The sequence below is a fragment of the Prionailurus bengalensis genome, chromosome B1, assembly GCF_016509475.1.
Source record: "Prionailurus bengalensis isolate Pbe53 chromosome B1, Fcat_Pben_1.1_paternal_pri, whole genome shotgun sequence".
NCBI classification, from domain to species: Eukaryota; Metazoa; Chordata; class Mammalia; order Carnivora; family Felidae; genus Prionailurus; species Prionailurus bengalensis.
In genome coordinates, this window is record NC_057344.1 from 31673504 (window position 1) to 31699928 (window position 26425).

The 26425-nt window shown below is 47.7% G+C and overlaps 1 pseudogene; it reads right to left on the reverse strand.

Annotated features, from left to right (window-relative positions):
• Positions 1-71: 71 nt before the first annotated feature.
• LOC122468651 lies at positions 72-5140 on the reverse strand (annotated as a pseudogene).
• Between the last annotated feature and the right edge of the window lie 21285 nt (positions 5141-26425).

Sequence of the window (26425 nt, forward strand, 5' to 3'; positions counted from 1 at the left end):
TTTTATTACTGTCTTGAGGGTTTTTTGTTTTTTGGGGGTTTTTTTGGTTTTTTTTTTTTTTTTGGTTTGTTTTTTTCACATCGATCATGCCATGAATTCATAGGGAACGGGTTCCAGCAACTCAGGCTCCTTTCCTTTGGTTCTCACAAAGTGTGCTTCTCTGGGTGGAGCAGGCTGGCCCCTCAGTTGAACCCAAGTATCTTTCTCTTTGGCAGCCTTCTTTTTCTGAGAATTTCCCTTCACACACTTCAGGAAGCAATCTCGGCTCTATGAGTGCTTAATATGCTTAATACGTACATTAATTCTCTTGGCAAGAATCTTGCCCTTAATTTGCTTTCAACAATGTCAACAGCATGCTGGGTAACACTGTAGATCCTTCCAGTTTTGCCGTGGTAACATTTGTGGAACATTCCTTTTTGAACAGCACCCATTCAGTCAATGTCTACAATATCATCTTTTTGTAGATTTGCATGTATGTGGCAGAAGGAACAATTCCATGTTTTCTGAAAGGTCCAGAGAGCAAGTACCTTTCCTCTTTCCCTTTATGTTGGTCATTTTGGCAAATTATTGGAAGATGGTGGTTCCAGCTGAAAGGCACACATATATATTTCTTATACACTGAGCCTTGAACAACACAGGTGTTAGAGGCGTCAACTCCCTGTGGGTCAAAAGTCTGTATAAAACTTTTGACTCCCCCAAAACTTAACTACTAATAGCCCACAGTTGACTGGAAGCCTTACCGATAATATAAACAGCCGATGAACACGTGTTTTGTATATGTTATATACAATATTCTTACAATAAAGTAAGCTAAAGAAAAGAAAGTGTTATTAAGGAAATCATAAGGAAGAGAAACTACATTTATAATCATGTACTGTACTTATAAAAAAAAATCTGGGTAGAAGTGGACCCATGCAGTTTAAACCCATATTGTTCAAGGGTCAACTAGATAGATGATAGATAGACAGATGGATAGATGGAAGAAGGATGGATAGATAGAGTGATATGTGGATAGATAGATAGATAATAGAGAGATGATAGTCCCCTATTCATTCTTCTCTGGTTGAACTCTGACTACTTAACCCTGACAATACTCTAGTCATTGTGAATATTAGGTTGTCGAATGTCCAAATTTTGTTCTCTTCCTTTAAAGGGTGTTGAAGTTACTTTTGGCAGAGAGGTAAACAGCTATTAACCTTTCGGGGCTTGTTTTTAAACTTTATTAAAAGAAGTCAGCTAGGAGTAATTTAGACCTACTAGGTAATGCATGATCCTCCTGGAGTCCGGTGAACCATCCAGGTGCTCAAAGAGGTTTCTCTCTTTCAGTTAGTCATGACTCAAGCAATTCCAAGCCCTGTGTGAGCTCTGGAAATTGTTCGGTTTTAGGATTTGTAGTTTTCTTGGCCTGATGATGGTGAGTGTTTTCCTATAGAAGCATATAATTTAAGTATTTAATTAAAGACTCGAGGGACACTATCTGGGACACGAACTCCCTTCTTTCTGATACTCTGCCTGGAAAATTCCAATATTCTGGCCTCCCTTCAACTCAAGAGATGACTGGGGCGCCTGGGTGGCGCAGTCGGTTAAGCGTCCGACTTCAGCCAGGTCACGATCTCGCGGTCCGTGAGTTCGAGCCCCGCGTCAGGCTCTGGGCTGATGGCTCGGAGCCTGGAACCTGTTTCCGATTCTGTGTCTCCCTCTCTCTCTGCCCCTCCCCCATTCATGCTCTGTCTCTCTCTGTCCCAAAAATAAATTTAAAACGTTGAAAAAAAAAAAAAAAAAGAGATGACTATCTCTGCTTGAGTACCACTTCCTTGCACCCATGACCAAGAAAGTGTCTCCATGTAGAAACCCAGGGCAATCCTAGGGCTCATCTCATTTGTCTCCTATCAGGAACCATGATCCTGCACCGCCTAGTATCTAATGTCTGAAAACACTTTGTCATACATTTTATCCAGCTGATTGGTGTTTACAGCAAGAAGGTAAGTCTGCTGTCATAGTAGGCATTGCATCATGGACAAAAAATGTAAGTCTAGCTTTTTGGCCATACCTCTGCTTCTGTCTCTCCAGATTTTCTTCCTAAAGAAGATGTAATTCAAAGACCTGTACTCCTATTTCAGGATGCTCTGCAGGTTCTTTTTCCTCCATCCACGCCTCCCAGACCCCAAATCCCATTATTCTTATTCGTGCAGCAGGCCAGAAGGGGAGGCAGGGGGCGGGGGGGAGCTGCAGTTAAGCTGGAAGATGTGAGCAACGTCAGGATGGACAAATAAGGGAGAGAAGGATGACCCGAGTCTGGGGGGGCAACCAGAGCAGAGTTGCAATGGATGCATTTTTCTGGAACCAGAGAGGAAACGGAGCCAGCTTGAGCAAAGGGTCATGTCTGTGAAGACTGGAAATTAGGGACCAGGTTATGGAGAACATGTGATGCCAAGGGGAAGAATTAAGAATTATTTCTGCTTTCGGGGCACCTGGGTGGCTTAGTCGGTTAAGCATCCGAATTCAGCTCAGCTCATGATCTCATGGGTTCAAGGCCTGCATCGGGCTCTGTGCTGACAGCTCAGAGCCTGGAGCCTGCTGCAGATTCTGTGTCTCCTCTTTCTCTGCCCTCCCCCACTTGCGCTCTGTCTCTCTGTCTCTCAAAAATGAACACATGTTAAAAAATGTTTTAAAAAGAGAATTGTTTCTGCTTTCATTTATCCATTAATTCATTTTATTTTATTTTATTTATCTTATTTTATATTTTATTTTATTTATTTTATTTTATTTGGTTTTATTTAAAAATTTTTTTTTCAACGTTTATTTATTTTTGGAACAGAGAGAGACAGAGCATGAACGGGGGAGGGGCAGAGAGAGAGGGAGACACAGAATCGGAAACAGGCTCCAGGCTCTGAGCCATCAGCCCAGAGCCCGACGCGGGGCTCGAACTCACGGACCGGGAGATCGTGACCTGGCTGAAGTCGAACGCTTAACCTACTGTGCCACCCAGGCGCCCCTGGTTTTATTTTAAAGGGGGAGTGCAAGTGAGCGAGAGGCAGAGGGAGAAAGAGAGGGAGAGAGAGAAGTGGGGCTCACCTGAAGTGGGGTTCGAACTCACGAACCGTGAAATCACGACTTGAGCCCAAGTCAGATGCTTAACGACTAAGCCCCTATCCATTAACTCATTTTTTAAGTTGTATTGAGTGCTTCCTGGGTGCAATCTCTTTGCTCGGAACTATGGACCTAGGGAGCTATTGAAAGTTAGAATGAAGGGAATGGAGAGCTGGAAGAGGTAACTACTGGTAAGTACACAAAATGATATCCTGCCCTTTGAAACATAACAAATACATTCACACTTGGCTGCTGCCCCTGGGACAAAATGCTTGACTGAAAATATAGGTGTTGTCCTTTCTCTCGCGGGCGTACCACACAGTTAGCTGTGTGTTAAGTTTACTGGATAGCAGAGCAGAATAATTCCTGAGCGGAGATCCAGGAGACCTTGGGTTTAGTGCTGGTTTTGCCTCTCTCTGGCCCTCAGGCAAGCCACTTACTTGCTCGTCTTCTCTAAAACAGAACAAAAACCAAGCAAAACACATTAGGAACAAAAGAGCAAGAACGTCCTTTCTCTTGGCCGGAATAAGATCCAGTAATGTATTCAGAAACACTTACGCAGTGTCTCCATGCTAAGCACAGTCCCAGTGGCCGGGATACACAGGGAAAGAACGTCAAGGAATCCCATTATGGGATCTCATACATTAAATATATGCTGAAGGTGGGTGAGGGGAAGAAGCAAGGACACAACCATTTATGTGGCCCTGGGCTCCGGAGGCTGAATCGCTCAGACCTGCCTTTGCCTCCTGTCGCTCTGAGCAGTGGATGGCTGGGCCTCCAACAGCAACTTCGCAGGACGCTGCAGTCAGGGAGAGAAAAGACCTTCAGACTCGTCAGGACACAAGTGTATCAGGTCACACAGGGAGGGCAGTGAGCTTGCTGGGGCACCTGGCGCGCCCCAACCCTCTCTCAAGGGGACGGTAGAGCAGAATGATTTTAGGCTGACTTTCCCGAGCCTGACCAATGGAGCCCCAGCAGCCCAGAGGGGATCGCTTCGGAGCCCCAGCAGCCCATTAGTTTGCTTCGGCCACCATAACAAAGTACCACCCACCAGGCGTCTTTAACAACAGACATTATCAGCTTCTCACAGTTCTGGAGGCTGGAAGTCCAAGATCAAGGTGCCGGCAAGCTGGTTTCTCCTGCAGCCTCTCTCCTTGGCTTGCTGATGGCTGTCTTACCGTGTCCTTGTTCAACCCTTGCTCTGTGCTTGCACATCTCTGGTGTCTCTTCAAATTTCCTACTCTTTTTTAAGTTTATTTGTTAATTTTGAGGTGGGGTGGAGGGAGGGGACAGAGAGAGAGAATCCCAAGCCGACTCTGCACTGTCAGCGCAGAGCCCAGTCCCGGGCTCCAACTCACAGACTGTGAGATCGTGACCTGAGCTGAAACTAAAAGACGATCAGCTGCCTGAGCCACCCAGGCGCCACCAAACTTTCTATTCTTAAGAGCACATCATCAGATTGGATTAGGACCCACCCTAATAACCTCGTTTTAACTTTACCACTTCCTTAAAGGCCCTATCTCCCAAAGTCCCATTCCGAGGTCTTGGGAGTTAAGGCTTCCACGTAAGATTGGGGGTGAGGGGCACATCCACCTGTAACAGAAGCCAAGTCTGGCGTCTCCCACTGCTTAGCTCAGTGGGGACAAGGGCGAGGGGCAGAGGCCAGGGGCGGCTCTCCCCTGAGCGGAAAGCACTACCCATGTGCCAAGACTGACAAAGAAACCAAAAAAAAAAAAAAAAAAGGGGGGGGGGGGAAGCCAGCAGCTTCCAGGGCAGACGCTGCTGCTCGGAAAAGTGCGAACATGGCCCTTTTCCAAAATTAGAGAGCTCTGCCGCTCCCATGCTGCTCTAAATAGCGCCTGTTGATGCCACTGTCAGCTTTCCTGAGACCTCATCTGTTAACCCCTTGCTGGGCACCAGCGTGGCCCCAAGGACACACGCCCAGACGCGCCCTCCCGGGCCCTGGAGAGCCCTCTTGTCGGCCCGCGGGCTCCGCTGGTCCCGATGCTCTCTCCTTGTCTCCTCCGATCTCATTTTCGATGCTGGCCATTACTCTCCAGAAGAGAGAGGCGGGGTCTGGCACGCCGCACAAGAAATTATTTCAAAGAAAGCTGTTGCCATGGGAACCGGTTGTCAAATGCTTTTCTGCGAGGGAGGTGTTGGAGAGTAGGGCCCGGCCTGCTTTTCTCCGGCATTTGCAACAAGAACAATGAAAGATTGGAGAGGGGGGTGGGGAAGAAAGCGCTCGGCTGTCAGAAATTCACCCTGAAAGAGAGCCAAGGGGCTTAAGGTAGGCCTGCTCTCCTGGAGCCTTCAGCCTGCGGTGCTTAAGGGGCAAGGCTGGGGAGGAGCTGGAGGTGGGGAGAGGAAGCAGCCAGAAGCCACCTTAGAGGGATCAGAAAGTGTTCCCAGGGCTTTTATTCTGCACTCAGCCCTGGGGCCAGGCTCTATCAGAGATGCGGAGACAGTCTGTCGCTTTGGGGAGCTCAGGGTGGGTCTCCCTGGGGAAGGGGAACCACACCGGGGAGCACCAAAGGACCCACCTTCGCCTTGCCCCTGGACTTGGGCACCCCACGAGGCCTCTCTACACTGGACAGTAGGCGTGTCCTCCACTGAGCCTGGAAATTCTGGTTGTCTCAATCTGCAGCCTGAGATGGCTCACCTTTTGGGGCTCAGGGACACCTCAGAATCCGGCACACAAGGACACAGACAGTTTCAGGGCCAGTGGAGGAAATGCTTCCGTCTGTCTCTTCTTAAATTATCCAGAGATGGCTTCTGTCGCTCACTAATAACCTTAGTAAGTCTGAACTAAGGGATTACAGGAAGTGACTTTCTCTCATGAGGTGGCAGGAAACTTTGCATCTGAAAAGCCACTGGAGGTGAGGCAAGTCCCAAAGAGAAGGGCTGAAGCGCAGCATTATTTATTTTTATTTTTATTTCTTATTAAGTAAATTCTAAACCTGATGTGGGGCTCGAACTCACGACCTGGAGATCAAGAGTCACGTGCTCTACCGCCTGAGCCAGCCAGGTGCCCCTAAAGTGCAACATTATTAATCTCATACAGGGCTGATATTCATTATAAAGAAGTCTAATAATTCAAGGGCGCCTGGGTGGCTAAGCTGGTTAAGCGTCCAACTTCGGCTCGGGTCATGATCTCACAGTTTGTGAGTTCGAGCCCGGCGTCAGGCTCTGTGCTGACAGCTTGGAGCGCAGAGCCTGCCTCGGATTCTGTGTCTCCCTCTTTCTCTGCTCCTCCCCAGCTCATGCCCTGTCTCTCTCTTTCTGTCTGTCTGTCAAAAATAAATAAACATTAAAAAATTTTAAAAAAAGAAGTTTAATAATTCAAATGTTCAAGGTCAGTCCCTTTGAGCCTTTGAAAAAGGGCATATTTGAATGATCAGAGATGTTCACGTGGTTTTCCCCAGCTGCTGGCATCCCCAACTTACTGAACCTGAATCCCCACCTGCACTTCCTTCTGACTGCTGGGTATATGCTTGCTTCATTTAGAACCCCCAAAGAACAAGGATGAGTAAAGGTGGTTGTGAAAGGGCGGGCCTATGCTGGCTGACTCCATCTTGTTCTGTGTCCTTCACCTTGACCACGCCTCCTCCCCTTGAGTAACCTCCCGCTCACCCGTTCAAATTTCCCAATCAAAACACGCCAGGCGACCTGCGTAACAGGACTCCGACCCTTCCCCAGCCAATCGGCTGAGGCCACAGCCATTACCTCACCAACTGCTCCTAGGCCCCAATAAAACCTTTGTCCTTTTGAAACTCGCTCTCTCCCCGGTATCTCACCGCTGCGTTGGTGCAGGTAGGGGATTGAGCTTGAGCTAGCGCGAATAAAGGCTCTTTTGCTTTTGCATCGGACTCGGCTCCCTGGTGGTCTTTGGGGATCACGATTTCTGGGCATAACGGTTGTTATGGTTGAGTTGAGTCCTCCCCAAAACTCATGTGTTGAAGTCCTAGCCCCCAGTACCTCAGGGAGTGACCTAATTTGGAAATAGGACCATTGCAGAAAAAAAAAGTTAATTAAATAGTTACTAAGAGGTCATCTTTGGAGCATGGTGGGCCCTTCATCCAGTATGACTGGGGTCCTCATAAGATGAGAAGCACAGACAGACGTATGGGCAGAGACAGAGGCAGAGATTGGAAAGACGCATCTAGAAGCCACACGCCATGAAGGATTGGGGGGAACCACCAGAAGCCGGGGGAGAGGCAGGGAGCAGATTCTTCCTCATGGCCCTCAGAAGGCGCCAACCCTGCAGACCCCTTGCTCTCTGCCTTCCAGCCTCCAGAACTGGGAGACAATACATGTCTGTTTAAGCTACAACAATGGCCTTGATGAGGGAGCGTGGGGCAAGCTGAGGGCAAAGTACAGGCTAAGAGCACCCCCCACCCCTGGGTGGGATATGTGTGACATTCCCCAGGCACTCCCGGCTGCCCAAAGACAAAGGAAAGGACAGAAAACAAATGGTTAAATTGATAGAGTCTCCATCAGTTTACAAGTATCTTAGTAAATTACAAGACAAAGGCAATCTCATCAATAGCCCAATCTCCAGAAACCTATAGACTCCGTTTCCTGGAGCCCCAACATCCCCCCTCCATAGTGATGTGGGGAGCCAAGGCAGAAGGAAATGGCAGACAAAATTAAATTTCCTTCTAACCTGCAGCCCACTGACAAACACTTGAGGCAGGCGGATTTTCTGCAGGAACTCCTTACTGTGTTAATGCTAATGTTTTGCTAGAAGGAAAAACAGCCTTAGCTGACAATAGCTAGGCCTCCAGTATCCTGGGAGTCTTCTTTAGCATATGAAAGTCTCACTGGAAACTTCCCCTGGACTTTACCTACCTCAACCCCATAGGATATACCCAGTCTCTCCTTATGGTCCCCGGGGCACTCTTCCTGCCCACAGGTCCTGTCCCTGTGCTTTAAATTTTTTTTTTTCAACGTTTATTTATTTTTGGGACAGAGAGAGACAGAGCATGAACGGGGGAGGGGCAGAGAGACAGGGAGACACAGAATCGGAAACAGGCTCCAGGCTCTGAGCCATCAGCCCAGATCTGTGCTTTAATAAAACCACCTTTTTGCCCCCAAAACGTCTTCAAGAATTCTTTCTTGCCCGTCAGCTCCCAACCCCACAAACCCCACCACCACCCCGAAACCTCATCGGCCCTATTGGCCATCCTGTGCTCAAGTTCCGGAAGGCCAGTGATACAGCAGGAGATTTGTCCTTGGCTTTCGGCTTTGCTAAGCCTTCCCACCTCAGGCTCATCTAGATGTTGGGCCCTTGGCGTAGCACGTCACTTGGTCCCCTCCATCCTGGCTCAGGGCTCCCACGTGAACTTTCTTTTTTCTCTTGCGGCTTCCTGGCCGCAAGACACTCATAAACCATCTCACAGAGTTCAGGTCCCCTCCCCTGGCCTCTGTCCCGAATGGTCAAACAGGAACACAGTCTCTAAAGGGTTTCCTCACCTCGGAAATGAGTCTGTCGCGTATCAGCATCTTCCTCCTCTCCTGTGGAGTCCAGCGCTTCCTTAGGCCCCGGCTCCCAGCTGGCCAACAGCATAGAACAGCACCACAGAGGGGCGCCTGGGTGGCTCAGTCAGTTAAGCGTCCGACTTTGGCTCAGGTCACGACCTCGTGGTTCAGGAGTTCGAGCCCCGGGTCAGGCTCGGCAGCCGACAGCTCAGAGCCTGGAGCCTGCTTCAGATTCCCCCTCTCTCTCTGCCCCTCCCCTGATTGCATTCTGTCTCTCTCTCTCTCTCTCTCCCTCAAAATAAATAAACATTAAAAATTTTTCAAAAAAAAAAAAAAAAGAACAGCACCACAGAGAAGGACAAGTCGGCAAACCAGTCTCAGCTGCCACGTGTTCCCAGAGGCCCCAGGTTGGCCCTACTGGCCGCCCCATGCCAGCCTCATCGATGCATTTGCCAGGAGTTGAGACATTTTAACAAGGGCAGCAGAAGAGCTGTCGCCTCATTTTGAGACGTCAGACACTACGCCAGCTGGTGGGAGTGTGGTCCAAATCACAGCTGGCCGGAGGCTGCCTGGGTTGCCTCGTCAGACAGCAGCCCCGATCCCCACACCAAGTCCTCTCGGTGACCAGAAGTGACTTCAACGCGGCTTTTGCTTTCTCTCAAAATTAGTGACCTGGTACAGGTTGAGTTGAAGGCCTTCCAACAGACTGAGACCCGATACAGAGGAAAGAGGGACACTGAGCTTATCTAGGGAATTGCAGAAACCTAAATTATCAACACATTTAAATTCACAAGGGAGGAGCACATCAACTTACTTGGGCTGGGCGGATCTGTCTTCTCAACGCACTTTATCTCATGGTGTTGTTTCATCAGGTTTCCCCACAGGAACCTCCTGCGTGCCCACCTTCTCACCACAAAACAGAGCAGAGAGGAACAGAGACAAGATGGCAGGTGAGTTCTAAGATGCAGAAAGCAGTCTACCCGTGGCCTCGGGGATACCACTCTGCTCTGGGGGCCAGTGGAAGGAAAGTGCAGTCTGGCGGTAACAATGGATCTCAGGTAACAACCTATCCAGGAGGCAGGCCAGGCAAACAGTTGGCGATAAGTAGAGGTTGGGGAGGTGGGGCGGTCTAGGTAGAAAGGAAGGGACTAGGGGCGCCTGGGTGGCTCGATCGGTTAAGTGTCCGACTTCAGGGGTCAGGTCACGATCTCGCAGTTCGTGAGTTCAAGCCCCGCGTCGGGCTCTGTGCTGACAGCTCAGGGTCTGGAGCCTGCTTCGGATTCTGTGTCTCCCTCTCTCTCTGCCCCTCCCCTGCTCATGCTCTGTCTGTCTCTCTCAAAAACAAACAAACAAATAAATAAATAAATATTTAACAAAATAATAAAGAAAGGAAGGGACTAATACTTACTTAGCTCTTTCCATATGCCAAACCCTGTGCCAGCAACTTTACAGATATTATTTCATTTACCCTCATGGAAATCTTTATGAGAGAGTCCCATTTTACAGATGAGGAAACCAAGGAAACAGGGATGAGATTCGAACCCGATCCTTGACTCAGAGCCCAAACTCTTTCCCCACAATGCTAATTATTCTGAGAAGTTAGTTAAACGCAGGGACTGGCAACCTGGCAGGTTCCAATCCTCACGAGGAGGTCTAGAAAAAGAAAGGCCATTCTCCTCTATGAGACCAAAGTACTCAAGAGTCAGCAGGGCAGGAAGTAAAGGACAGACCACTGACCAAACACCTTGATGGTTGAGTTATCACATGTGGGACTGGAGTTGCTTGAATTCGTCTTGCCTCATGTCTCGATTCACCTATAATTTATATTTTCCCACTATAGGTCTTTCTGATGAAGCCATGAGTTCCTTAAGCGTTCGTTGTGGTGCGGTACCCCGTCCTGGGTGGGTCCTCCATAAATGATGATGGAATGAATGAATAAACGAGTCCTTAGCTGATGAATGGCACCACAGAGATTGCTAGATCAGGCAGGGACTAGGCGGACGAGGTGTCAAAGAGAAGCCCGTTTCCCCCAAAACCCTTGGAGAAACGTTGGTGGCCCTCGTTACAATTCTCTCCTAGGAATCTTTGTACTCTTATGTGGGTTTGATGGTAGGGGTTTTAAAAACCCACACATACTGGGTTTACAAAAATAAACACAGGTTTGGGGTTTTTTTCTACACACTTCAGGCTGAATTGACTTAAGTTTTCATTTCACTTGCTTTTCGTATGTGTGATGGGAGGGGCTGTAAACAGTGTTAGAGAAGACAGAGAGAGAAGGCTCTGGGCTCCTCAGAAGCATCCAATCCATTGTTTATCCAAGGCCACAAAGAGCCCAGAATGCGAGCATCCTCCTTCTGAGTTGTTCCCATGGAAACCATGCTGGTGCTGTGCATACACAGAAGGACAACTTCTAGCATGATCGGCTCTGGCTCCTGAGAGAATGTAGTGCCTGAGGTGGGGAGAACTGCGGACAAGCCATGAGGAGGGAAAAGCAAAAAGATTGCTGCTCCACAACCAGAACGTACCCTACCCCTTCCTCCTCCCTCGTCTCGCCCCCCTTTCCCCAACGCCCCAGTGGGAAATGCCAGCCCCTGCACGACACTGAGCACAGACCTTCCCTGGACTGAGTGACGGGTCAGACAGACATCTGCTTAGGAAGGCTAGAATGTTAATTGCACCCTGTCATGTCAGAGGAGGAAACAGACGGGGCTGAGGGGCGGAGCAGGAATCCTGCACAGGGCAGTGTCTGATGCATTCTGCAGTGTGGACGGATGACAGTCAGGCGTAACCAGGGCAAGAAAAGACATGCTGCTGCTTTCCCGGACAGGGAGACAATGGCCACGCAGCCATCGGTCTTTTAGGCAAGAGCTACTGGCGCTGACATCTTTGTTTCTAATGCCAGCTCCATATCTGGTTCCATGCCGCCTGCTGGTTGTGTGACCTCGGGACACCGTGTGACTTCTCTGAGCCTCTGTTTTCTTGTCCGTCACATGAGGATAATAAGATCTGCTGCCTAAGCTTCTTGAAATTCAAAACCGAGTTCATATACAGGAGGTTCCCAGCACGGGGATGGGGGCATGATCAGCATTCAGCCAGGGTTCGTGTCCTCTCCCCTTTCCACCTGCAAACTGACTTCCACTCTGGCATTTCTTCCTTTGCAATGTGTCTCAGCATGCCCCTCCTTCCCATCCTTCTCTGTATCTGTTTCCACGGAACAGGCATCTGCCAGGGAAGTGCTCAAGTGCAAATTAGAATCTACTGAAGGATGCAGGGGTATCTTGTGGAATATTGAGATAGGAAACACAGCCAGACCTCCTAAAGGCTCGGAACGAGGAACTTGGACCAAATGGTCCCTCGCCTTATTGTGCTGCAGCACACCTGTTTCTCTCTGCTTGTCCACTTGCCCCGCCTCTCTGTGCACGTGGAAGAAACAGTCATGCGAGCCCTGACTCCACACGGCCTTCCGCCTTGTCTGTTTCATGGGAACTGGAAGTCTCTCTGTGCCGGCCCTCAATTCCACGAAGATCATCTCATTTACCCACATTCTTTTTTTTTTTTTTTAATTTTTTTTTTTTTTTTACCGTTTATTTATTTTGAGACCGAGAGAGACAGAGCATGAACGGGGGAGGGGCACAGAGAGAGGGAGACACAGAATCGGAAGCAGGCTCCAGGCTCTGAGCCATCAGCCCAGAGCCCGACGCGGGGCTCGAACTCCCGGACCGCAAGATCGTGACCTGGGCTGAAGTCGGACGCTCAACCGACTGAGCCACCCAGGCGCCCCTCATTTACCCACATTCAATCAGATGCCCCGCTAGGGTTCATTCGCTTGTGGCCACAGACAGTGCCTAGGGTCAGACCTTCCCCTTCCCCGGGGGGAGTTCACAGAGAAGGAGCACGAAATGAGCACACACCCGAAGTATGCTTTCTTCTTCAAAGCCCCACCCCCACCCCTGCCTTAGTGGATCTGTTCCTAAACCTTTGCGCAGATGACTCGGCGGGAAATTCCGGTCCAGACTTCCTCCTAACACACGCCCTGTCCTGGACGAGACAAGCTGCAAAGTTCCTGGAAGGAATGAGGTCCCCATCTGTGCCCATCATATGTCCACACATCATCCATATGCATGAGGAGGCAGACAGAGCCAAACCCAGGAACTTCCCTCCTGCTGGTCATAAGGCAGGGGCAGAAATTCCACTCTTACAAATGTGTCCAAATGTTGGCATCTGGAGTACTGAGAGATTCACTCAAGCTCTAACGAAATCGTGAAGATGTAAAATACGAGCTGGATTGCAGGCACAGCTATATGCTGGGAGACAGAAACAGTATTTGGTTATACTGGATCCTTTCACAGGAAGTCAAAAGCCATTCTCCATTGTGGAGTTTATTACGATTTATCTGTTTTATAATTTTTTTTTTTTAATTTTATTTTTGAGACAGAGAGAGACAGAGCATGAACGGGAGAGGGTCAGAGGAAGAGGGAGACACAGAATCGGAAACAGGCTCCAGGCTCTGAGCTGTCAGCACAGAGCCCGATGCGGGGCTCGAACCCACGGACCGCGAGATCACGACCTGAGCCGAGGTCGGACGCCCAACCGACTGAGCCACCCAGGCGCCCCAAGGATTTATCTGTTTTAGAGTCCATCAAGCTTTGGGGTGGTGTTCTATCTGCATTATTATGCCAACCTTAGAAGAGGGCAGGCAAGAGACTTAGTCCTGTATCTAGAATTCTAGAGGGAAGTGATTCATTTAGTCACTCATTCATTCAACAAGTGTTTACCGAGTGCCTGCTATGAGTATGGCAGTGTGTTAAATCCTGGGGATGAAACAGTGAGCAAAAGCAGGCAAAATCCTTAATCCCGTGGAGTTCACAGTCTAACGGTGAAACGCGTACTACCCCAAGCACACAAGCTTTACAAAATTGCAGCCGTGACAGAAGTTCACAAGAGAGGAAGCCTGAGCCTGAAGAGGGAGTTTTGTCCCCTCAGGGAGTCAGCTCACTAGCCAAGTGATGCTTGCTTGAGTTATGAGTCCTGTGTAGGTGTTCTCAGGAACCGAGGCGAGGAAGAAGGATTCTAACTGGAGGAAACTGCATGTGCAAAGGGCCTGAGGTCTGAGGGACACGGAGAGGAGGGACTAAATCAGGCCAATGAGAGTGGAGTGGGGAGTGGTGGTGGCGGAGCAGGAAATATGGTAGGGGTTTTACCTGTTCTGGATACAGGAGGGTGACATGAAGACATCTGCATGGTGAAGAGGTCACTATAATTCAGGTGAGAAAAATATATAGCCTGAACATGTGGTTATTGGGTTTTGGTCATGACTGCAGTGGAGATGAGTGGATTTGAGAGATATTCTGGACGTACAATCGACAGAACCCAAATACGAGGATGAAGGAGAGGGCGATGAGGGTGGCCCCGAGGGCTCTGGCTTTTACCCAAGTGGATGGCGACATGCACAGGGACAGCCCCTGCCAGACGAGGGCCGGGATTGGGTGCTGAGCGTTGGAAATGCCTCCACTTCTATCATTCTGTCCTTGTCTGATCTAGTCTACATTTCTTCCAAAGAGGGATTAGCACTTTCAAAGAACTTAGAATAAGGGGGTTAATAAATCTCATCTGACTGCAAGGGACCAGAAGCCCCAGCTGTCACCCGGTTACATATTTTTATGAAAGGGGAATAACAGATGGCAAGTAAGCATATGAGCAGGTGCCCAACATCGTATGTCATCAGGCCACTGCAAGTTAGAGCTACAAGGAACTATCGCTGTAAACCTTTTAGAATGGCCGACATCCAGGAATGCGACAATACCAAATGTTGACAGGGCCACAGGAACTGTCATCCATCGCTGGTGGGAATGCACGATGGTATAGCCACTTTGGAAGACAGTTTGGCAGTTCCTTACAAAATCACACCCACCCTAACCATACCATCCAGCAATCACGCTTCTCGGTATTTATACCCAGATGCGTTGAAAACACATGTCCACACAAACACCTGCACATGGATATTTAGAGCAGCTCTACTCAGAATTGGAGACTGCCAAGATGTCCCCTGGTAAGGGGAGAGAGAAATAAACCGTGCACCCAGACACCGGAGTATTATTCGGTGCTCAAACGAATGAAAAGACCTGAAGGAACTTTAAATGCATATTCCTGAAGTCAAAGAAGACAATCTGAAAAGGCTACATACCGCAGGATTCCAACTATATGGCATTCCAGAAAAGGCAAAACTACGGAGATGGTAAAAAGATCAGGGGCGGCCAGGGTTTGGGTGGAGGGGGAAGGGGGAGGGGGGATGAATATGTGAAGCACAGGCAATGTTAGGGCAGTGAAACTCATCTGTATGATGCACGTAGTGGATACATGTCGTTATACACTTGCCCAAACCTACAGCATCCTTTGTACAACACAGAGTGAAACCTGATGTAAATTATGGGCTTTAGTTAATAATAATGTATCAATACTTGTCCATTCACGGCCAGGGATATACCACACTACTGCAAGATGTTAATAACAGAGCAAACTGGGGGACAGGGGTAGTATATAGGAACTTTCTGCACCGTCTGCTCCATTTTTCTGCAAACCTAAAACTTCTAAAACATACAATCTGTTAGAGAAGAGAGAGCAAATAGACCGCGTTTATCTCTGTGTGATGAAACCGTGACATCTTTTTTCTTTTGTATGTGGCTGTAATCTTAAAACCTCAACGTGGGCAGGTTTCATTCCTATGTATCTAAAAACTGTTACATGATCCGTACATAAATACATGATTCATACATAAATACTTCTTTATTGAAAATATTTGAAACACGGCAAAACGATTTAGGGGAAAAAGTCAATCCCACTCCATTCCAGAGGGGTAACCGTCAACAAATTGGTGAGAAGCCTTCTGGATATTCTCTGTGTGTCTTCTCTGGAGGTACAAACACCAACACGTGGGTCTATCAGTTAGAAACGTATTCATCTAGAGAGGTTCACAAAAAGCAATTTGAACAAATGGGGATTTTATTTGACTCACAATCCAGGAATTCTGGACACAAGTAGGTCCTCGAGGTAGCTCAGTGGCTCAGTGACCTTAGACGGCACCACTGTCTTGATGATTCTCTGGAACTTTTGCCCACGTTTGTGACCTCGTGGCTGCAAGAGGACTCTCCCCCCTCCGGCAGTCCACCTGTCTATATTCAGGCTAGAAGAGGAAAGGACTGCTGTATCTGACCTTTTGATCAGAAAAGCAAAGATTTTCCAGAAACCTACCAACAGAATTCCATACATGTTTCATTTGCCAAATATGGCACATGGCCACCTCTGGATGCAGCAGAAGACTGAAAGGCAAGCATTCCAACCACGAGGGGAGTATCAAGGAGGCAATGTGGCAATTGCTTTAGGGTCTGCTAACTGCTAACGGCTGTATCTGACAAAACTGCTATTTTTTTTTTACTTGTGTATGGTTTTTTTCTCCTCCTCTTCCTCTATTTGTGTATGTTTTTAATTCACGATACGTCTTGGAGATTTTCTGTAAGTGCGTTTATATCGCTCTTTCTAATTCTGCATGATATTCCACAGGATACGTACATGATGATTTTTGTTTCTGTTGAGAAACATCAAGACTGCTCTTAAATCTCCCCATTTCAAACAACGCTGCAGTGAACTCCTTGTACAAGTTTCCTGGGGGAACACGTGATGGTATCATTCTAGGATTGCTACAAGGGCAGTTGTCCAAGGATAAGTGCTTTTAAAACGTTGATAGATTCTGCTGAATTGCCCTCAAAGATGGGCCAATTTACATGCCCCCAGTACTGTGTGTGAGTGCCTATTTCCCACCTCCCTACAAACAGAGGAAATCTTTTTTTTTCTTTTTAAGTTCATTTATTTATTTTGAAAGAGAGATAGTGTATCAGCAGGGAGGGGCAGAGAGGGAGGGAGAGAGAACTCCAAGCAGGCTCCACATCGTCAGCACACGGCCGGATGCAGGACTCAAACTCACGTACTGTGAGATCATGACCTGAGCTGAAATCAAGAGTCTGACATTGAACTGACTGAGCCACCCAGGCACCCACCAGTGGAAATTCTAGATTTTATCCAAATAAGGAGCAAAAACATCACATTACTTGATTCTTCTGTATTGGATTACTGGGTGTTTTGGCTGATTCTCTAGGATGTTTACAGTAGATAATTATAGTAACTGCAAATAACAGTCTTATGACTTCAACATTTGAAACTTTTATTCGGATTAGCCTTTCTTTTAGTTTTGAAGAGGCTTAAAAAAGCCTTTTTTGATTGAACCCTTTAGTTTAGTGCCCTTGTGCTCTATGTTTATTATTCTCCAATACGTGCACTTGAGGCTACACATTCCCTCTGGTTACTGCTTTGTCTTCATCCACAGGTTTTGAACAATAGCGATATTTTCTTCCTTATATATCTTATTCACTTGTTACTTATTTTTTAAGTTTTATTTATTTAAGTACTCTCTATACCCAAAGTGGGGCTTGAACTCACATCCGTGAGATCAAGAGTCGCACTCTTCTCCGACTAAGCCAACCAGTGGCCCTTATTTGTTATTTTATATAATTATCACTTTAGACTCTTCAAAATACTTTACACACTTAATAATAAAAAAAAAAAAAAAACCTCAAGCAAATACTTCCTTCATGAGGCTATATGTAAAACTTTCCAGACCAACCTCCAACTCTTCCCAGGAGATAGTCACTACCCACAGGTTTCGATTCTTTCTTAAATTAGCATATGAATGTGTTCGTGTTTTGTTTTCTTTAACAATCATTTTTATTGTTGTGGCCTTCTGGCATGTTTGGAATTGAGATTTTCTTTGTGACCTGGTAGCTAATTTTTATTCCATTACCTTAAGTGTGTAAAAATAACGTAGGCTCTCTTCATTGCATATAAAATTCTACATATAGTTATTTGTAAAATGTGTTCATTTATTCAAACCCTCTGTATCCTCACTTAATTTTTGCTTATTTTATTTGCCAATATATGAAAGAAGAGTGTTTTCAATCTATGATTGAAAACTATCAATGATTATGACCACTATGATTATTAATTCATTTATTATGACCACTATGATTATTAATTCATTTATTTCTTTTTATATTTCTCTCAGTTTATGCTGACTATGTTTTAAAGTTAGATGTTTGGGTGCATAAGGATTTATAACTAGTATAACTCCTTGATGAATTATAACTTTTATAAATACAAAATAAAACTCCTCTCATAATAATTTTCACTTTGAATTCTATTTCTGTCTGATACATTCTTTTCATTAACATTTGCTTAAAACACCTTTCTTCATGTTTTGTTTTCAACTGTCCTAAAGATATTTTATTTTAAGAAGTTTTCTTTTGAAGTGTATATTCCTGGATTTGAGGCTTTTTTTTTTCCTTAACCCAATCTGAGACACTCTATTAGAATTTTTTTTAATTAAAAAAATTTTTAATATTTATTTTTGAGAGAGACAGAGACAGAGTGGGGGGGGGGAGGTGCAGAGAGAGGGGAAGACACAGAACCCCAAACAAGCTCCAGGCTCTGAGCTGTCAGCACAGAGCCCCGCGCAGGGCTCAAACTCATGGACCATGAGATCATGACCTGAGCCGAAGTCGGATGCCCAACCGACTGAGCTACCCAAGCATCCCGACACTTTCTTAGACTTTTTTAACACACTTTAATTTGTTGGGATTACTGATGGACTTAGATTCGTTCCTGATTATCGTTTGAGTTTTACACTTGCCATACGTTCTCATTCTTTATTTTATTTCTTTTCTGGCTCTTGTTAGATTGTATTTTTCTTCTACGGTTTGAAAATTCTACATGACAGTTCTATGTTTTGACGATATCCTTTAACCTAAAACTCATTTTTTTTTTTCCTATCAAAATCTAGTGCTAATGAGAAGTGCATCATTCTTCTAGATGCTCTCGGTGCACATAGAGGGGAACTCGTGTATTTGGACCTGGAGGCCCTCCCTCTTAAAAACATGTTTTTTTGTGATTTCATTGGATTTGGGATAAGAGAAGGCATAGATTCACATATCACTTTTATCCAATCTCTATTCTTTTATTATAAGGGGAAAGCAATTGAGAACGTATATTTCAAAACAGAGAGACGGAGAGAGAGAGAGAGAGAGAAAGCAGAGGATGATAGTCAAGGAAAAGGGACGATTTGGTGATGGGAAAACTTTAGGCATCAGAATGAGTTTCTCTGGGGGCTTGGAGCCTTTCTAGGGCAACTCCAATTACACCGTGAAGGTAAACTTCTCTTCCAAGTGTCAGTTCAGCTCTGCTTGTTGCGTCTAGTTTGACATTGGCTAGAGAGAAAGGACAGCAGGGAGCGTGAAAAGTCAGATCTTTGGCTAATCTTTTAGCCTAATCTTTGGCTAAAGAGTCAAGGCCAGGGACAAGGAACCAAGTCCTATTTTGAGTGTCACCAGGAATTACTAATATCTGAGCCAAAGAGAGGCTGAAAGTTGTAGTAAGTTGTACCTGGGATTGTTTTACTCAGGTGTAGGGACTGTCATGAAGGAAGAGGTTTTTCACACTCACACACACCTAAAACTAGGGGACAGGGCATGGCTATGCAGGAGCACATGGAGAAGCACCAGGGTGGCTCAGGAGACAGAGGAACCAACGAGAAAACATGAGCAAGAGCCATTCCTGTGGCTTTTGCTGGAAAAGCAAAGCACAGGGGCAAGTTCAGGAGTGGCTAGGCTGAAAATCTGGGGTGGGCGCTGGGTCATAGGAACTGTCCCCAGTTGTCCGGTACCTGGCCCCGGGGTGATTAGGGCAGGTAGCTAGTGATGGGGAATGTGAGAGCCTGATTCAGGAAACGGTTGGGGTGTGGACTCACGGGATTGGTGGGGCTGCGCATGAAAAGTGCTGGCTCTAGAAACTGACCAGCCCTGGGAGGAGCAGTCCCTCCAGCATCAGCAAGGCCTCAGATAGCAAAGCGTCAGGAAATAAAAAGGCGTGATTAATACGAAAGTCTCAGTTCAAAGTGGGAACTGACGATCAGGAACCAGCAACAAGGCCAAAGGGCCAGCAGACTGGAAGATAAGAAATGGTTATGTGGAGATCCGCTCCCCACCACAGAGGACCTCGGGGGGGGGGGGGGGGGTTCCAGACGCTGCCCACCCAGGTGGCTTCTGCCTAAAGTCAGTGCCTGATGTTGCTCAGAAACAGAAGAGTGTGTTCCCAGCTGGAACATCTTGCCTCTCCGTTTCCCCGCAGCTCATGTAGCACAAAGATAAGAGCAAGGGGCTGGCCAAAGGAGTTTTAAGATTAGTGAATTTCCCTTTAAAAGGCTTGACAAAGATATAAAACTTACATCGTGTTTCACTGCTGCATGGAGCACTTAATCTCCACTCCGGTGAAGAAAACAATGATCGTCCGCACGATTCCAGAGAAACCCAGACCTAAATCAGCGCGTTCCTCTGTGGACGGGAGGTCTGGTTTCTCTTCGGTGATGGCAAGAACCAACAACCCCACCCCCACGCCCCGCCGATGAGCTTCCGAGGAGAAGGCAGACTCCGAGAGAAGCTGCCAGGCCACATCCAAGATGCTCATGTGCAGATCCGCCACGGCGGACCGGCCCTGTTCCCCGGGATCTCCAGCTCAGCCAGATCCAGCTGAGATGTTAAACAGACTCCATCAGTGACAGGAAGCCCGGCCAGCCCGGAGCCAACACGTCTGGTCTAATGAAAAGGCCTCTGGCTGGTCGCGCTGGAGGCAACAAGTACAATCCCCTGAGATGCTCGAGGCACCTCCTCCGTCCTGTTTTCTGGGCAGCCTTGGCAGCTGCACTTGAGGCGACACAAAGAAATGCTGAAGTGGCTGTGACCCGGGAGCCTACAATCCACAGAGGGCGGGAGAAAGAGGAGCCCCGTCCATTTCTTTTCAGCCTCCCGTCAGGGAGCGAGGCAACAGATCCAGGGGCGGTGGATTCTCGCCCGGTTTTGTAACCATCGAACGTTCGTGCAGCCCCTCCCAGCCGGGCACTGCGCGAGGCGCCTTGGGCCGGGCAAAGAAGAGAATCCAGGCTTCGCCCTCCGCCAGCTCGGGCCCCAGAAAGGGGATGAGGGCAGCACACCAGACCCAGACAGACAGGGAAGGAGCATCCAGAAACGGCCGCATGGGGAAGCCAGGAGCGCACACCCCCCCCCAAACCAGCTGCCCCTTACGGCTGGCTGGACGGGATGGCGCTGGGAGCCGCAGCAGGTGCATCCTCGCCGCCCTGGGGAATTCAGTCTCGTGCCGGGCGCAAAGGAAGGAATGGAAACCCCTCCACGCCCAGAGCCGCAGTGTGGACGAACTGCAGAAATAGCACAGTGGAGCACTTGAAGTGGGTGGTTGAAGCACAGGATTTCACCAGAGTGGAGAGGAGTGAAATTCAATGTTCCGGCCGGAGGGAGCGGGGCTCACAGAGACAGAGAGGCCAGGACGTTTAGGGCCTGCCCGGGTTAGGGAAGCGAGAGAACAGACGTGGGGACGGCCCGGAAGGGCCAGGGAGCAGAAGACAGATTTAGCCCATTCACCCTGCAGTCATTTTTGAACGTCGTGGTGAAAAGCACAGGATGTCAAATTGAGCCTCTGAACCGTTTTTAAGTGGACCGTTCAGGAGTGTTAAGTATGTTCACGTTGCTGTGAAGCAGATCTCCAGAAGTGTCTCACCTTGCAAATGGGAAACTCTGAACCCGGTAAACAACAAACCCTCTCTCCTCCCTCCCCCGTGTGCCAAGTCACTCCCATTCTACCTCCTGTCTCTGTAAATCTCTGACTGTTCCAGGCACCTCATTTAAGTGGAATCCTACAGTATTTGTTTTTATTTGGGGGGGGGGACTGGCTTACTTCACTTAACATGATATTGCTTCTGTAATATTTATTTATTTTTGAGAGACAGAGAGAGAGAGAGAAAACACGAGTGGGGGGAGGGCAGAGAGAGAGGGAGACACAGAATCCGAAGCAGACTCCAGGCTCTGAGCCGTCAGCACAGAGCCCGATGTGGGGCTCGAACCCATGAACCGTGAGGTCACAATCTGAGCCCACATCCGACGCCTAACCCACTGAGCCACCCAGGCGCCCCAGCATAAGGTCTTTAAGATTCATCCGTGTTGTAACATGTGACAGGATATCCTTCCTTCTCAAGGCTGAATCACATTCCATGGTAAGTATTCATCACCTTTTGTTGATCTATTCACCTGTGGATAAACACTTTCGTTCCTTCTGCCTCTTGAGTATTGGGAATAGTGCTGCTATGAACATGGGTGTGCAAATATCTCTTTGAGTCCCTGCTTTCAGTCCTTTTGGGGGCACACCCAGAAGCAGGATTGCTGCATCATATGGTAACTCCATTTTTAATTTTTGAGGAACCACCATACTGCTTTCTATAGTGGCATTTCAAATTGTAAGTGCATGAGGGTTTACATTTGTAAGTGCATGAGAGAGAACGGGCAGAGTGAGAATCCCAAGCAGGCTCTGCGCTCTCAGCACAGAGCCTGGTACGGGGCTCGAACTCATGAACTGTGAGATCACGCCCTGAGCCAAAATCACCCAGGCGCCCCTCTGTGCTTTCGATAGGGGGCATCCTTGTGCATCTCAGCATCATTAGTTGCTTTTGAGCAGAGGCACGATGAAATCAGAGCTCCACGCTGGAGGTTCTTGCCGGCAGCAGAAAAGTCAAGAGGCAGAAGACGGTCAAAGCTTTGGCAGTGGTCAGACTGGAGGGAGGGACTCCTGAGGAGGAGGGCGGCAGTGCAGACCAGGGCCAGGAGGGAAAAGGAGTAGCGGCTCGAGAGTCGAGACTCGACTCGAGACTCCGAGACTCGGGGCAGGAGAACGGGGTGCCAGAGAGAGGGAGGAGCTAGACATGACTCGATTGGCAGGCACAAAAGACCGAGAAAATAGAGATACAATGAGAAAAGTAGGCTGGGAGTGGGTGCTGCTTGTGGGGAGGTGCCGAGACGTGAGAGGTGCCCACAGGTGAAGGTTAGTTGTCAATGCAGGACAGAAGAGGGGCCAGGATTTGACACAATCATGGCATTCATTTGCACAACACTTTCATTCACATGAGCCCCTCACTGCTCATGACACCTGGTGAGGTCAGCCCAAGCGGGTTGTCGTTTCCACCAGCCAAGCAATGAGAAGCTGAGAAGTACAAAAGACAAGCCAAGGCCACATCACACGTCAGGCAGCATCAGAGCCTGGGTAAGCTCCTGAGTCTGCCTCTAGTCCAGCGACCTCTTCTTTTCCTGAGATACGACTTCCCCAGGAAGCGCACAGCAGGTCTGATCAGCGGAAGACACGGTCATTCATTTGACAAAGTTTTGAGTGCCAGGCAGTGTTTGAGGTGCTGGAGATTCACTAGCTAATAAAACAGACAGAACAGACATGATCCTGCCATCACGGAGCCTGGCGGAACAGGCCAGCTGGCCTTTTGGCGGTTTTCCTAGAAGACCAGAGAATCCCCCGGGAGAAGTGTCCCAAGGCAAATCTGTGCCTTGATGAAAGGCGTTCTCCTACACCTGTTCTTCTAACCAGAGCTGGACACACTTGCAGGCTTAACGGACCACATTCAGGATGACAGCCAAGGGGAACATTGCCTAGAATAAGTCCAAAAGTATTTAGGCACAAAGAGTACTTAGCGTTGACTTCCAGGGAAAATATTTCTCTCCCCCCATTTTCCTTCCCTTTTACCTGAAACTCACCAGCCAAAGTCTGTCTTCTTCACTAAATACCAATAATCCATGTCTACAAAGGTTTCCAGTATACCCGCGTTTACAGCGGCATTATTTACAGTAACGACAAGGTAGAAGCAACCCAATGTCCACCAACAGATGGATGGAGACACAAAATGTGGGAGGTACAGACCATGGAGTATTGTTCGGCTTGAAAAAGGAAGGCAATGTTGTCACACGCCGCAACACGGATGAGCCTTGAAGACATCGCGCTGAGTGACATAAGCCAGTCACAAAAAGGCAAATATTGCATGATTCCACCATGTATGTATGCACGATCCCATGTATCGAATCAAATTCATAGAGACAAAGTAGAATAGTAATTACCAGGGTCTGGGGAGGGAAGGGGGTTACTGTGGTGGGTACAGAGTTTCAGTTCAGAATGATGAGGACTTTGTGGAGATGCAGGGTGATGGCTTCTGCACAATATTATGAATGTAGATACGGTCCCGGAACTATACACTGAAAATGGCTAAAGTAGTCCATTTCGTGTTCTGTATTTTACCCTGCTGCCAGTAGGAAAGTCAGCAAATCACTTCCCCGTCTTGTCCTTGTCATCATCTTTAACAAGAGGGGCCAACTAGATGCTTCTTGGTCTACATCTGATGTTTCCGCGGCAACCACTGTAAGGCAGATGCCTGGTGGGCAGGATTTCACCACCAGATCAACGGGGTTCTCCCCACTGGCCTCTCTCCCAGCTGCCGCGTTCTGTCAGCTGCTTCACAGACAGCTAAACATCAGGGCCAAATCTCGGGCCTCTCTGCATCTCACAGCATCACCAGCCACTCGGAGGCTCGGTCCTTCAAGTCGCCGTTTGCTCTTCTGTAAAGCTGACATCAAAGGTCTTAACTCTCCAGGGTCCTGAAAATGTGCCACGAAGTAGTATATCCCAACTGTTCTTGTCTTGGGCCACTCCCCACCCAGTTAAATGTCCTCACCCCACTCCCAGACTCCTGCCTGCCCTCCACTCCCCTCCAGCTCACCTCTCAGGTTGCAGCCAGAATGTCTTTCTAGACCGCGCACACGATAACCCCCTGGTTGCCCGTAGTCCGTCTCCACTGACCTCGGGAGAAAATCCACATCCATAGCTGGTCTCCGCTGTTCTCTCTGGCCCTCTCTCTACCGCCCCGTGCCCTGAGTTCCAGCCACACAGAGTTCCAGCCCCCGGCTCTTTGGGGCCTGTGAGTCTTCCCACACATTTCGCCCACCATAGGAAAGACCCTCCCCTGTCCCGCATTTTGCCTGACAACACATATTCATTCTCAGCTAGCTTCTCTGAAGCCCCACCTGACCGCCACCACCAGCACGCACAGCCCCACCTTGTGTCCCTGGGGACCCCTATGGTTTTCCTGCCCTTTGCTTACTGGATTGTTTCTGTGCATTGCCTTTGTTTCAATTTTGGCTTTAACAGCTTTACTAGTGTACAATCGACATGTCATAGGCTGTGCATATGTAAGTGTACACACCCATAAAAGAATCACCACAATTAAGAAAAAGGATTTAGGGGCGCCTGGGTGGCTCGGTCGGTTAAGCGTCCGATTTCGGCTCAGGTCATGATCTCACGGTCCGTGAGTTCGAGCCCCGCGTCGGGCTCTGGGCTGACAGCTCAGAGCCTGGACCTTGTTTCAGATTCTGTGTCTCCCTCTCTCTCTGCCCCTCCCCTGTTCATGCTCTGTCTCTCTCTGTCTCAAAAATAAATAAATGTTAAAAAAAAATTTTTTTTTTTTAAAAAAAGAAAGGATTTGTCTCCCCCCCCCCCCAAATTTCCCTGTGTCCCCTTGTGTGTCTTCTTCCGGCCTTCCTTGACTTCTCTCTCATTTGCAGGCAACCACTGATTGGTTCTCTGTCATCATATATTAGTTAACATTTTCTAGAATTTTATATAAATGTAATCATACAGTATATACTCTTTTTTGCCTGCCTTTTCCCCCCCAGCCTAATTATTTTGAGATTCATCCATGTAGTACCAATCGTTCATCCTTTTTCTTTTATTGTTGAGTAGTATTCTACTGTCAGCATTATCAGTTTCTGTATCCATTTATTGTTTTAATATACATTTTTAAAATTTGTTTAAAGTTTTATTTATTTTTGAGACACAGAGAGACAGAGCATGAGCAGGGGAGGGGCAGAGAGAGAGGGAGACACAGAATCGGAAGCAGGCTCCAGGCTCTGAGCTGTCAGCTCAGAGCCCAACGCGGGGCTGGAACTCGCAAACCACGAAATCATGACCTGAGCCAAAGTCAGACGCTTAACTGACTGAGCCACCCAGGCGCCCCTTGTTTTAATATATTTTTAATGTTTATTTATTTTTGAGAGAGACAGAGACAGAGCATGAGCAGGGGAGGGGCAGAGAGGGAGACACAGAATCAGAAGCAGGCCCCAGGCTCTGAGCCATCAGCACAGAGACCGATGCGGGGCTCAAACTCACGGATCATAAGATCATGACCTGAGCAAGTTGGATATTTAACCAAGTGAGCCACCCAGGAGCCTTTATCCTTTTATTGTTGATGGACATTTGTATTTCTTCCTGTTTGTATGAACATATGCTTTCATTTCTCCTAGGTAAATCTGGCTGCATCAGATAGCAGTATATGTCTAACTTTTTAAACAAAGTGCCAAACTGGTTTCCAAAGTGGTTGTGCCATTTTACATTCTCACCAGGAGTGTATGAGAGTTCCATCCTCATCAAGACTGGGTATGGTCAACCTCTTTAATTTTATTTTTTTTTTTAATTTTTTATGTTTATTTTTGAGACAGAGAGACAGAGCATGAGCAGGGGAAGGGCAGAGAGAGGGAGACACAGAAACTGAAGCAGGCTCCAGGCTCTGAGCCATCAGCACAGATCCCAATGCAGGGCTCGAACCCATGGACCGCGAGATCATGACCTGGGTCAAAGTCGGCTGCTCAATTGACTGAGCCATGCAGGCGCCCTTAATTTTAGCCATTTAGGTATGTAATCGTGTCTTATTATGGTTTTATGTTACATTTTTCTAATGACTGATGATGTTGAGCATCTTTTCACATGCTTATTTATTATCCATACATCTTGTGCAGCGAAGTGTTTGCTCAAAGTTTTATTTTTTAGTTTTATTTATTTTATTTATTTTTTTTAATTTTTTTTT